Source organism: Phyllostomus discolor, chromosome 11 (assembly GCF_004126475.2).
Source record: "Phyllostomus discolor isolate MPI-MPIP mPhyDis1 chromosome 11, mPhyDis1.pri.v3, whole genome shotgun sequence".
Taxonomy (NCBI): Eukaryota; Metazoa; Chordata; class Mammalia; order Chiroptera; family Phyllostomidae; genus Phyllostomus; species Phyllostomus discolor.
Window position 1 is genome coordinate 47,625,144 of NC_040913.2, and position 12,979 is coordinate 47,638,122.

At 35.4% G+C, this 12,979-nt stretch overlaps 1 pseudogene; it reads right to left on the reverse strand.

Annotated features, from left to right (window-relative positions):
* Nucleotides 1-8,252: 8,252 nt before the first annotated feature.
* Nucleotides 8,253-9,242, reverse strand: LOC114508840 (annotated as a pseudogene).
* Between the last annotated feature and the right edge of the window lie 3,737 nt (nt 9,243-12,979).

Here is a 12,979-nt window from a genome sequence, read left to right on the forward strand (position 1 = left end):
GGAGAGGTAATCCAGATGTGTTCTTAGAGACCCAAGGAGAACCAAGATTTCACAGGCTAAAGGGTTGTGTGTCAGGTATGAGTCTGGCACAGCTTGCAGAGTAGTCTCAGGCATCATAATGTGGCCTGGAAGCAGATGGATGATTCTGTGGCCTGAGAGTGCCACAGGAATTGATGGGATCTTAGGTACCACACAGTATCTGTGCCTCATTCTGAGAGTGGAATTAATTTTTGTGTACCCTAGAGTATGTATGGAAGTTGAAAAGATAGTTGTTGTACCCACAGGAGGTTTTTAAATGGGATCATGGGGAAGATGCAGCAATCATCAGCATGTCCAATAAACAAATATGAAACAAGATGATGGCTAATGAAGCTAAGGTGATACAGACAGTCAAGGATCAGATGCTCCATCTCTTAATGCTTTGACATTCTACAAGCAACCTGGAAATTAGACATATCCCTTGAGTATATATTGACTATATCTGGATTTTTATCATGTAGAGGGTAAAATAAGTTAGAGGACAATAAATTTGTTATTTCTTACTCAGTTGTTTGTGAGCTGAAGGTGAAACCATTGTACAAACCTCTTTTAAAATGCCAGTGTCCCTCATTTACATATTATTATAGGAACACAAATAAATATTTCTTTATTCATAGTTTTGCTATTGAGAAGCGAGTCTGAGTGGGATGTGATCCCTAATGAAGAGGTGGGAGAAGAGAGGGTGCTTTAGGGGGAAGAAGAAAGGAAGTAGGTGAAGACTGGTGAAAAGACTCTCTTTCTAATGGGAAGAGAAAGAGAGAAAGTTAAGAGAAAAAGGCAGAAAAGGAAATAGAGGAGACCCAAGATGGCAGAAGAGTAAGCAAAAGCTACACTAAACTCCTCCCAGGATCAATCTTGAATTACAACTAAATTATAGAGAAATCATGTTGAATAACCCACTGAACACTAGCTGGAGAGACGCCTCATAACCACGGACAGACAAAACAAACACTTCAGCACAGCATGACCAATAGGCAATGCTGAGGAAACACAAGAGGGTTGGTTGGATTCCCACAGGCAGCAGTTGAAGGACTGGAGGGATATTTCAGCAGCTTAGGGTTCCTCCCAAGAAGTGTGGGATCTAAACCCCAATCTGGGCTCCCAGCACCAGAGCTGGAAGGGAACCCAGATAACATCCAGCTATAAAAAGCAACAGGAGTTTTGTCAGCCAGAAAGAGATGGCTGTAGAGGCAGATAACCTTTTAAAGGGCCAAAGCACAACATTTCATTTGTAGTCACTTACCCTGGTTGCCATAGAGGAAAGGTAGAGTGGACTAGGGATGCTTGAGGAGAGTACAGATTGATTAGATTAATGACTCATCTGTCTGATGGCTGATTAGTTTAACATCAAAGGCAGAAAATACAAAGAGCAGCCAAAATGGGAAGAAAAAGAAATAGACCCCAAATGAAAGGACAAGAGAATTTTCCAGAACTAGATGAAATGGGAGTAAGCAATTTATCAGATAGAAAGTTTAGAGTAATGATTATAAGGATATTCAACGGCATGAAAAAAGACATAGAAACCATAAAAAAAGGGTCAGAAATAAAGAATGTAATACCCGAGATAAATAATACACTGGAAGGAATAGAGACTCGGTTAGATGAAGGAGAGGACCGAATCAGTGATTTGGAAGACAAGGTAGAAAAAAACAATCAGGCAGAGCAGCAAAAAGCAAAAGAATTTTAAAAGATAAGGAAAGCTAGAGGACAGGCTGACAGTGACCAGAGGGGAGAGGGGAGGGAATTTCAGGGGAGAATGGGAAGGGTTCACAGGAACAAATATAAAGGACACATGGACAAAAACGGGGGGGGGGGAGGTGTTGAAAATGGGAAGGAGGTGGGGAGGGATGGGTGGGTGGGCTGGAATGAGAGTAAAGGACAGAAAACTGTACTTAAACAATGATTACAATAAAATTTTAAAAAAGATGAGGAAAGCTTAAGACATTTTGGACAACATAAGGCATAATAGCAACTGTGGCATGGGAATACCAGAAGGAGAAGAGAGTGAGCAAGGGATTGAGAACCTATTTGAGAGCAATAAAGGGACTGAAAACTTCCCTACTCTAGTGAAGGGAAAAAGTCACGCAAGTCCAGGAAGCTCAAAGAGTCCCAAACAAGTTGGACCCAAAAAGGCCTACACAGAGATACATCAAATTAAAATGACAAGGCTTAAAGATAAGGAAAGAATTCTAACAGCCACAAGAGAAAAGCAGGTAGTTACCTACGAGGGGGCACCAATTATCTGATTACTGATCAGAAACATTTCAGGCCAGAAAGGAGCAGCATGAAATATTCAAAGTGATGAAAAGGAAGGACCTACAGCCAAGGCTACTTTACCCAGGAAGGCTATCAGTTAAAATCAAAGCAGAAATAAGGAGCTTCCCAGACAAGAAAAAGATAGAGGAGTTTGTTAACACCACAACAGTACTGCAAGAAATGTTAAAGGGCTGGGAAGAAGGAGGAGAAGGAAGGGAAGAAGGAAGACGAAAGGAGCAGAAGGAAGAAAAAGGAGAAGGGAGGGAAGGGGGAGGAGGAGAAAGAAGAGAAGAAGAAGGAGCAAAGAGAAAGAAAAAAGAAGAAAACAATCTAACAATAAAATGGCACTAAATACATATCTATCAATAATTACCTTAACTGTAAATGGCTTAAATGCTCAACCAAAAGACAGAGGGAAACTGTATGGAAAAGAAAAAAGACCCATATATATGCTGCCTCCAAAGGACACATCTCAGATCAAAAAATACACACAGACTAAAAGTAAAGGGATGGAAAAAGATATTTCAGGCAAATAGAAAAGAAAGCTGGGATAGTGTTGCTTATTCTGACAAAATAGACTTTAAAAACCAAGGCTAGTAAGAGACAAAGAAGGACACTACATGATAAAGGGAACAATCCAACAAGAGGATATGACCCTAGTAAACATTTATGCACCCAACATAGGAGTACCTGAATATGTGAAGCAAATCTTGATGGATATAGAAGAAGAGACTGACATAAATACTGTCATAAATGGAGATTTTAACACCCCATTGACTTCAATAGATAGATCTTCCAGTCAGAAAATCAACAAGGAGACAGTGGCCTTAAACAACACACTAGATCAGAAACATTTAATTGATATATTCAGAGCATTTCACCCCAAAGCAGCAGAATCTATATACTTTTCAAGTGCACATGGAACATGTTTTGGATAGATCACATGCTAGGAGACAAAACAAGTCTCAATAAATTTAAAAAGATTGAAATCATATCAAGCATGTTCTCTAACCACAATGCCATGAAACTAGAAATCAACCAAAATAAAACTGAAAAACATGCAAAGATACAGAAGCTAAATAACATGTTACTAAACAATGAATGGATCAATGAGATCAGGATACCCTGAAAAAGATATTAAAAGATACCTTGAAACAAAAAAAAATTAGGACACAAAAATTCAGAATCTGTGGGACACTGGGAAAGCAATCCTAAGAGGGAAATTCATAGCATTATAGGCCTATCTCAAAAGAAAGAAGAAGGAAAGAAAGAAAGAAAGAAAGAAAGAAAGAAAGAAAGAAAGAAAGAAAGAAAGAAAGAAAGAAAGAGAGAAAGAACTCAAATAAACAATCTAACTTCACACTTAAAGGAACTTGAAATGGACCAACAAAGTCTAATGCGAGTAGAAGGAAGGGAATAATTAAGATCAGAGCAGAAATAAATGAAATAGAGTATAAAAAAAGATATGAAAGATCAGTGAATCCAAGAGCTGGTTCTTTGAAAAGATAAACAAGATTGACAAAGCTTTAACCAGATTAATCAAGAAAAAAAAGAGAAAGGACCCCAATAAATAAAAACAGAAATAAAAGAGGATAAACAACTGACACCAAAGAAATACAAAGGATTATAAGAAAATGTTATGAACAGTTGTATGCCAACAAACTGGACAACCTGGATGAAATGGATAAATTCCTAGAAACATACAATCTTCCAAAAATTAATCAGGAAAAATCAGAGAATTTGAGTAAACAGATTACAACTAATGAAATTAAAACAGTAATAAAAAAACTCCCAACAAACAAAAGCTCTGGACCAATGGCTACACAGGTGAATTTTACCAAATACTCCAAGAACTAACAGCTCTCCTATGCAAACTATTTCATAAAATTCAGGAGGGAAGGCTTCTAAACTCATTTTATGAGGCCAGCATTATCCTATTTCCAAAACCAGATGAAGACACTAAAAAGAAAGAAAATTATAGGCCAGTATCACTGATGAACATAGAAGCTAAAATCCTCAACAAAATATTAGCAAACTGAATACAGCAATGCATCAAAAGATAATACACCATGATCAAAGAGGATTTATTCTGGGAATGCAACTATGATACAACATTTGCAAATCAATAAATGGGATTCACCATGTAATGAAAATGAAGGATAAAAACCGCATGATTATATCAATAGATGAAGAAAAAGCATTTGATAAAATTCAGCACCCATTTATGGTCAAAACTCTCATGCAGTGAGAATAGAGGGAACAAAGCCAAACATAATAAAGGCCATATGTGACAAACACACTGCCAGCATCATACTCAATAGGCAAAAATACAAGTGTTCCCCTTAAGACTGGGAATAAGACAGGGATGTTTGTTTTTACATCTCTTATTCAAAATAGTACTGGAAGTCCTAGCCACAGCAATCAGACAAGAAGAAGAAATAAAATGCATCCAAATTGGAAAAGAAGTAAAACTGTCATTATTTGCAGATGGCATGATACTGCACATAAATGAGCCCAAAGATTCCACCAAAAAAACTACTAGAACAGATAAATAAATGCAACAAAGTAGCAGAATACAAAATTAATATCCAGAAGCCAGTTGTATTTTTATATGCCAATAATGAGCTAACAGAAATGGATATTAAGAAAACAATCCTATTCACAATTGCCTCAAAAAGAATAAAATGCCCAGAAGTAAACCTAACCAAAGATGTAAAACGCCTGTCCTCAGAAAATTATAAGACATTAAGGAAAGAAAAAAAGTGGAAGCTCATACCATGTTCATAGATAGGATAAATTAACATCATTATAATATCCATACTACCCAAAGCAATCTATACATCCATGCAATTCCTATCAAGATTTCAGTGATTTATTTCACAGAACTAGAACAAATATTTCAAAAATTTATATGGAACCAAGACAGGCCCTGCATAGCAACAGCAATCCTGAGAAAAAAGAACAAAGTTCAAGGAATCTCGCTACCTAATAACAAACTATACTACAAGGCCATAGCAATCAAAACAGCATGGTACTGTCATAAAAACAGACACATAGATCAGTGGAATGGAATAGAGTCCAGAAATACCTCCTACACCTTTATATTCAATTAATATTTGACAGAGGAAGCAAGCACATACAATGAGCTAAAGATAGTTTATTCAATAAATGGTGTTGAGAAAATTGGACAGATATGTGCAGAAAAATGAAACTAGACCACCTTCATATACCATACCCAAGAATAAATTGAAAGTGGATCAAAGACTTAAAGTTTAGACCTGAAAGCATCAAAATCCTAGAAGAAAACATAGGCAGCAAAATTACAGACATTTCTCATAGAAATTTTTTTATCAGACATATCTCCCCAGGCAAGGGGAACAAAAGAAAAAATAAACAAATGGGACTTTATCAAACTAAAAAGTTTTTTGCACAGCAAAGGGAATCATCAACAAAATAAAAAGACAATTCACTGAATGGGAGAACATATTCACTGATACATCTGATAAGGAATTAATATCCAAAATTTAAGAAAACACCAAAAAACCCCCCACATTTAAAAAATGGGCAAAGTACTGAACAGACACTTCTCCAAAGAGGACATATAGATGGCCAATAGACATATGAAAAGATATCAATGTCATTAATTATCAGAGAAATACAAATTTAAACTAGAATGAAATAGCATCTCACACCTGTCAGAATGGCTATCAAGAAGTCAACAAACAACAAGTACTGGTGAGGGTTTGGAGAAGGGGGAACTATTTTGTACTGTTGGTGGGAATGCAGACTACTGCAGCCATTGTGGAAAACAGTATGGAGATACTTCAAACAATTAAAAATGGATCTGCCTTTTAACCCAGCGATCACACTTCTGGAACTATACCAAAGGAAATCAAAATACTAATTTGAAAGAACATAAGCACCCCCATATTTATTGTAGGGTTATTTACAATCACCAAGATATGGAATCAGCCCAAGTGTCTATCAATAGACCAGTGAATAAAACAACTATGGGATATTCACACAGTGGAATTCTACTTTGCCATAAAAAAGAAGAAAATTTTACCCTTTGCGACAGTATGGATGGACCTGGAGAACATTATGCTAAGTAAAATAATCAAAGAAAAATACCATATGATTTCACTCATATGTGGAATCTAATGAACAAACTGAACTAACAAGCAAAACAGAGACAGATTCATAGATGGAGAATAGATGACAGGTAGTTGGTGGTTGGGGGAAGTGAGGGGGTGAAAGGATTGAGCAAAGAAAACTTGTTCACATGGACAACAGGGTGGTGATTGCTGAGGGAGAGTGGTATAAGGGGACCAAATGGTAATAGAAAAAAAGATAAAGATTTATATTAAAAAATAGGAAAATGAATATCCAGTGTCTTTTTATTCCATTATGATACTCATGTTGAATTAATAAGATTCCCCATATTTCTAGCATATTCATGAAGGATGCTTTAACCTAGACCGCTGATTTTGGAACCATATCTGAGGTGTGGAAAAAAGAATGCTAGGTTTAAAATCAAAGTTAAATTTCTGTCCTTGCCATTTAATAGATATGTGACTTTGAATAATCTCTTAAACTCTTTAAACCTCAGTTTCTTCAACTGTGACGTGGTGTAATAAAATACATCCTATTAAATGATTAGAGGATGTAGTTGATATACATAAAAGAGTTTTGTAAATGGTAAGACAAAAACAAAAACAAGACAACACCAACAACGAAACCCCTGTACCATGTTGGGTGTCATTTGTGGTGGAGAAGACAATGGGGAAAGAGAACAAAGGTATAGAATGCACATGGGGGCAAAAGGTGCCATTTGAGGGTGTTTATACAGACAGTTCAACACAAGAACTGCAGGCTTACTGGAAAAAAGTAGTGCAAAGAGGAGGAAAAAAAGGAAAGGAGTTATGTGGGCATCAGAGGCAAACGCCGATATACTGATTTGAAGTCTAGTAATTACAACCTAGGGTACTTTGAGACTTGCTTTTGCTAAAACTCCCTCACCCTGAATTGGGGCAGCAAACGTTTACTGCAAAGTAACTTCCTAAAATCCATGGTAAACCTTCCAAGGATGCGTGTAACTGGTTCAACTACCTTTCCCTTTTCATTTGCAGATATCCTTCTGTGATGTGATTAGTGGCATCATCTCCTTTGTTTTCTGTAAAAGGTAACCACCTAAAGCCAACCTGTGCATAGTAAATGAGTACCATCATGTAATGTGCTGAGAAAAGAAATAAAGGCCTGTCAATGGCAAGGGCTGTGGCTTTTGCTCCCCTTGAGGGAAAAGCCATGCTCGCTCTTTTCCTCCACAGGACTCAGTAGTCCATGTGACTGTCTCATGTCTCATCCACAATGTGGCAGTCCCCACGAGTCGGGGTCCACATCATAGATATAGATATAGATATAGATATAGATAGATATAGATAGATATACACATCAATATATATAGGAGAGAGAGAGAAAGAATATGTATTTTTTTCTGGTAATGACTTAATTATTGTTAGTTAACATAGCCAGTTCCTGATACAGCATACTAAGTCATAAAGTACAAATTCAAGGATGGTAATACATTTATTTAATAAGTTAAAAATCTTGGGTATATCAATATAGTACTCAATAATACAAAGAAACTATATTTTGTTGGTGTTATATATTACTTTAGTAATAATTTTTATTCCAAAAATATAATGTAAGTACCAAATTAAAACACTGTTGTTTTTAAAGGTGGTTTATAGCAGAGCAAGTTATTTTACATAAATTAATGTTTTTTAAATATATGCAATTTCCCCTTTTAAAGTGAATTCCTTCTTGAAGTTTACTGCAGTAGGGCAATTGTGTATATTTAGAAGATGGCTCTGCTTTGTTTCAAGGGTGGTCCAAAGCCAGGTAGGTTTCCAGTGCATGAAAAGCTTTAAAAATCTACCTTAAGGAAAAAAAAAATTTACCTTAAGAAAGTTAACGTGGTAACATCAATTTCCAAGCACTTTTCAAAAACTTAATTTTTCACATAGATACTGGAATCCTCAAAACCACAGTCATTTTGAACAAAAGTAATAATTTCAGATGATCCCTTTTATTTAGAAACCTGCACCTCTTTGTTTTGATCAAAAGTGTGACACAGCCTTTCTTCAGCTTATTAAAAAAATTCTACCTAAAACATAGTTGTTTTTTAACATAACAAATAAATATATTGCCAGCTAGTAAAGACCTGTGGGGACTGGGTGTTGCCAACTTTCATCATTATTTCTCTACACATGCTGCTGCTGCTATCATCGAGCATGTTCTTATGCTCTCTCTTGCTGAAGCTGTCAGTTCGTCAATCTCAGCACTTAATTTATGTTTGTATTACCAAATTCATTGCTTCTCAGCCTTGGAGACAACTACTGAGACTGATTTCTTTCACAGTGATTTTGAATTCTTGAGTCAAAAGTTTTTCTGGGTCCTGAGGGTGTGGTTGGTATATAAGTCTCTCATTTACTGAAATCATATCTGTGAATGCAATACTAGTAGATTTATGTTCCATTGTTTCTCTACAGGGGGATGTTCTTACACATATGCTTTGGTTCTTGCTGCACTAATAAGAGATTTCACAATGGAAAGCAGTCACTACCCTGCGCTTGGAAGTAAATGGCTGTGCAACTTTATAGAGTGATTTATATGTATTTGTCCTGAACGTCAACTCCAACCACACTTGGATTCATAAAGTTTATGTATTTCTACATTGCAGCCATTATAGCAGTTTCCCTAAGGTGGTCAAAGACATGCTGTGAAGTCTAGATTTTCTTGGTGCCTAAGCCTGGGCGGTATCTCGGCGTCCCAGTGCACAAAGAGGGAGAGGCCACACCTGCCCTTTCCACACCCCCTAGCCACCACCTGTCCGCTGAGTGTGTATGCTTTATAAATAGATGTGTTGTTACATTTTGTATATCCATAAGCAGGTAAAAAAAGTAGATACAGAGAGAAATGTGTATATGTATGTTATTTTCTGAATTATTTGAAAGTTGTAGACATCATGAAACTTTACCACTATATATTTCAGCATGTGTCTCTTAAGAACAAGGCCATTCTCCTATATGACCACAGTACAACTGTCCCACTCAGGAACTTAAACTTGATACAATACAATGTATAATATTCAGTACATATTCAAATTTCCCTAACTGACTTAATAATATCCTTATAAACCTCCAATGGAAGGAATAAATAAAGATTGTAGGTCACATTCAACATAAAAGCCTTCACCATTTCCCCTACAAAATCAACAGAAACAACTACATTTTTCATTAATATTTTATGCTAGTAATTTCTTTGGAGGAATTTGCAGATGTCCCATATCCAGATTATCAGGGGGTGAAAATAGAAACAGCAGCTGCCAGAGGAGAGATTGTTAACACTGATTATATTTGAAGCAACTATATGGAGGAAAGGAGCTTCTAAAGACAGTAACAGAAACATTTAAAACCATCTATTGTGTTTCTGGGGTGTTGCCCCTTTTCTTCCCACTCCATGTTTTAAATCTGTCCTCTCTTAGTCTTTTAATAGTTGTGTTTTGCAGGGCTTGTTTCTCAGATCCTACCATAATATAAATAGCTCGCGCACATAGGTCTTTTTTATAAAATAGATCTTATATTTAAAGTAGTTTCATGTTTACAAGAAAAATTAAGAAACTAGTACAGAGGGTTTCTACATGTCCTCTCATCCCTGGCACAAATTTCTGCTATTATTAACGTACTTGAACAACAATAAAAATAAAATAAAATAAACATCATTTAGAACATTTTAAACATCATATAGAACATTTGTTACAAATAATGAAACCATACTGACAAATTATTATTAATAAAGTCCATACTTTATTCAGATTTCCTTAGTTTTTATTTAACCTAATGTCCTTTTTCTGTTCCAAGATCCCATCCAGGATACCAAATTGCATTTAGTTACTTCTACTTGGGATGCTTAGACTGCAATGGTTTCTCAGACTTTTCTTGTTTTTGATGTCCTTGAGAGTTTTGAGTCCATAGGTCTTTTGATAAATTAATCTCTCGATATTACTTGGCAGAGCACCACAACAAATATTACTTTGAATTAAGCATCATCTCTAATAATTGGTGAAAATCAAATCCTGTTTGAAATAACTACATGATAAGTATGATAGCATTTTAGCAGCCTTGTTTGTGTATGGGTCATATTATTACTAATTATTGATAAAGTATGGTATATAGAGTTCACAGCATTCATTGGGTGGAATGACATTCTTTGGGTAGATGGAGTCAATAAAGCTCAGCTGAGAGAGCAGAAACAATTAGAAGGTGTCTTTTCCCTGGAACCTTATGTTCTTTCAGACTTCACATGGCAGGTATTCTGTTTTTCTCTTTATCTTTGCAAACATCTTGAGGTAATTTGGCTTGAAACATATACCTACTGTTTACCAAACAAGTATTGCCTTTGTCCTTTGTTTTGCTTATTTTTTAAAATTAAAGCTCACATAAGCACAGATCTTACATGTACAGTTCAAAGTGTTTTGAACAATGCATATACCTTTGTAATCCATATATCATCAGGATAGAGAACATATCCATCACTGCACAAAGCTGTCTTGTGCCCTTTCCAAGTCAATGCCTGCCCTCAGTCTTCAGAGGTGACCACTGGTTCAATTTCTTTCATCATAGATTAGGTTTGCATGTTTAAGGAAAAAAATAGATAAATTTGGCTTGATTACAATTAAACTTTTCTGCTTTAAGGGACACAATAAAAAAATTAACAGACATTCACAGAATGGGAAAAATATTTGCAACTCATATATCTGGTAAGGGACTTGTATCTAGAACATATAAAGGATACTTACAATTCAATAATAAAAATACAAATGACCCAATTTTAACATGAGCAAAAAATTTGTGTAGACATTTATTGAAAGAAGATATGCAAATAGATAAAAACCTCATGAAAAGAGTCTCAACATCATTACTTCTTAAGAAAATACAAATCAAAACCACAACAAGATACCATTTCACACTTGGATGCTTAAATAAAAAAGAAAGTCAATGGCAAATGTTGATGAGGATGTGGAGGAACTGAAACCTTCATATACCCCTGGTGGAAATGTAAAATAGTGCAGCCACTCTGCAAAACTGGCAAATCCTTGTAAAGTTTTAACAATTCCATTCCAATTATACAACCAGATAATTGAAAACATACATCCACACAAACCTTATACATGAATGTTCATGGCATCATTACTTCTAAAGCAGGAAACAAAAGTAGAAACAATAAAATGTGCATCAACTTATGAATGGATAAATAAAATGTGATATTTCCATACAGTGGAATATTATTCAGCCATATAAAGGAATGAGTACAGATTCATGCTGCAATATGGATGAATCTCAAAATATGTTGTATGATTCAGTTTATATGAAACATCTGGAACATACAAATGCATAGATGTAGAAAGTAGATCAGTAGGTATAAGGGCTGAGAGATGAAGGAATAGAAACTGCTAGTAGGTAATCTGAGAATTTCTTTTTGGAAAGAAAAAATCTGGAATTTTATAGTGGCAAGAGTTTACAATTCTATGAAAATACTAAAACCACTGAACTGTACTCTTTTTAAATAAAGATTTTATTTACTTTTAAATAGAGGGGAAGGGAGGGAGAAAGAGAGGGAAAGAAACATCTGTGTGTGGTTGCTTCTTGCATGCCCCCTACTGGGGACTTGGCCTGCAACACAGGCATGTGCCTTGACTGGGAATCCAAACTGCAATTCTTTGGCTTGCAGGCTGGCACTCAGTTCACTGAGCCACACGATCCAGGGATGTACTATACACTCTGAAAGGGTAAATGTTATAGTATGACAATTATATCTCCACAAAAATAATTCTCAAAAAAATCAGTCAATGTCCTTCACTATACCAATAGACTAAAGAAAAAGTGTAATGTTTTTTCAATAGATTCTGGAACAAAGAAGTCTGTCCACCCACACCACTTCTGTTAAACATTGTACCTGAAGCCCTAGTCAGTACAGTAAAGGAAGAAATGAAATAAAAGCCATAAAGATTAGAAAGGGAAAAACAAAATTGTCTTTATTCCAAAATAATATTATGCTGTACATAGATGATATTAGTGAATTTAACTGTAGCACACATGAACAATATACAAAGCAAACTGTATTTCTATATACAGTTGACCCTTGAACAACATGGGCTTGAACTGTTTAGGTTCACTTATGTGTGGGTCTTTAAATAAATAGTTTCTCCTTATTATTGCTTCCTTAATAACATTTTCTTTTCTCTAGATTATTTTATTGTAAGATACAATATATAATACATAATACATAAAGCATACAAAATATGTGTTAATCAACTGTTTATTATTGGTAAGGCTTCTGGTCAACAGTAGGTTTATTTGTAGCTGAGTTTTGGGAGAGTTAAATATTATATATGGATTTTTGACTGCATAAGTGGTCCACACCCCTCATCCCCACATTGTTCAAGGCTCAACTGTACTACCAACAACCAAATAGAAAATAGACTTAATAGCATTTACATAAATAATTTAAATACTTAGTGATACATTTGGCAAGTGATATGCAAAACGTCTACACTAAAGACTACAAACACCACTCAAGGAAAACTTAGAAGGACTAAATAAATTGAGAAGTATACTATATT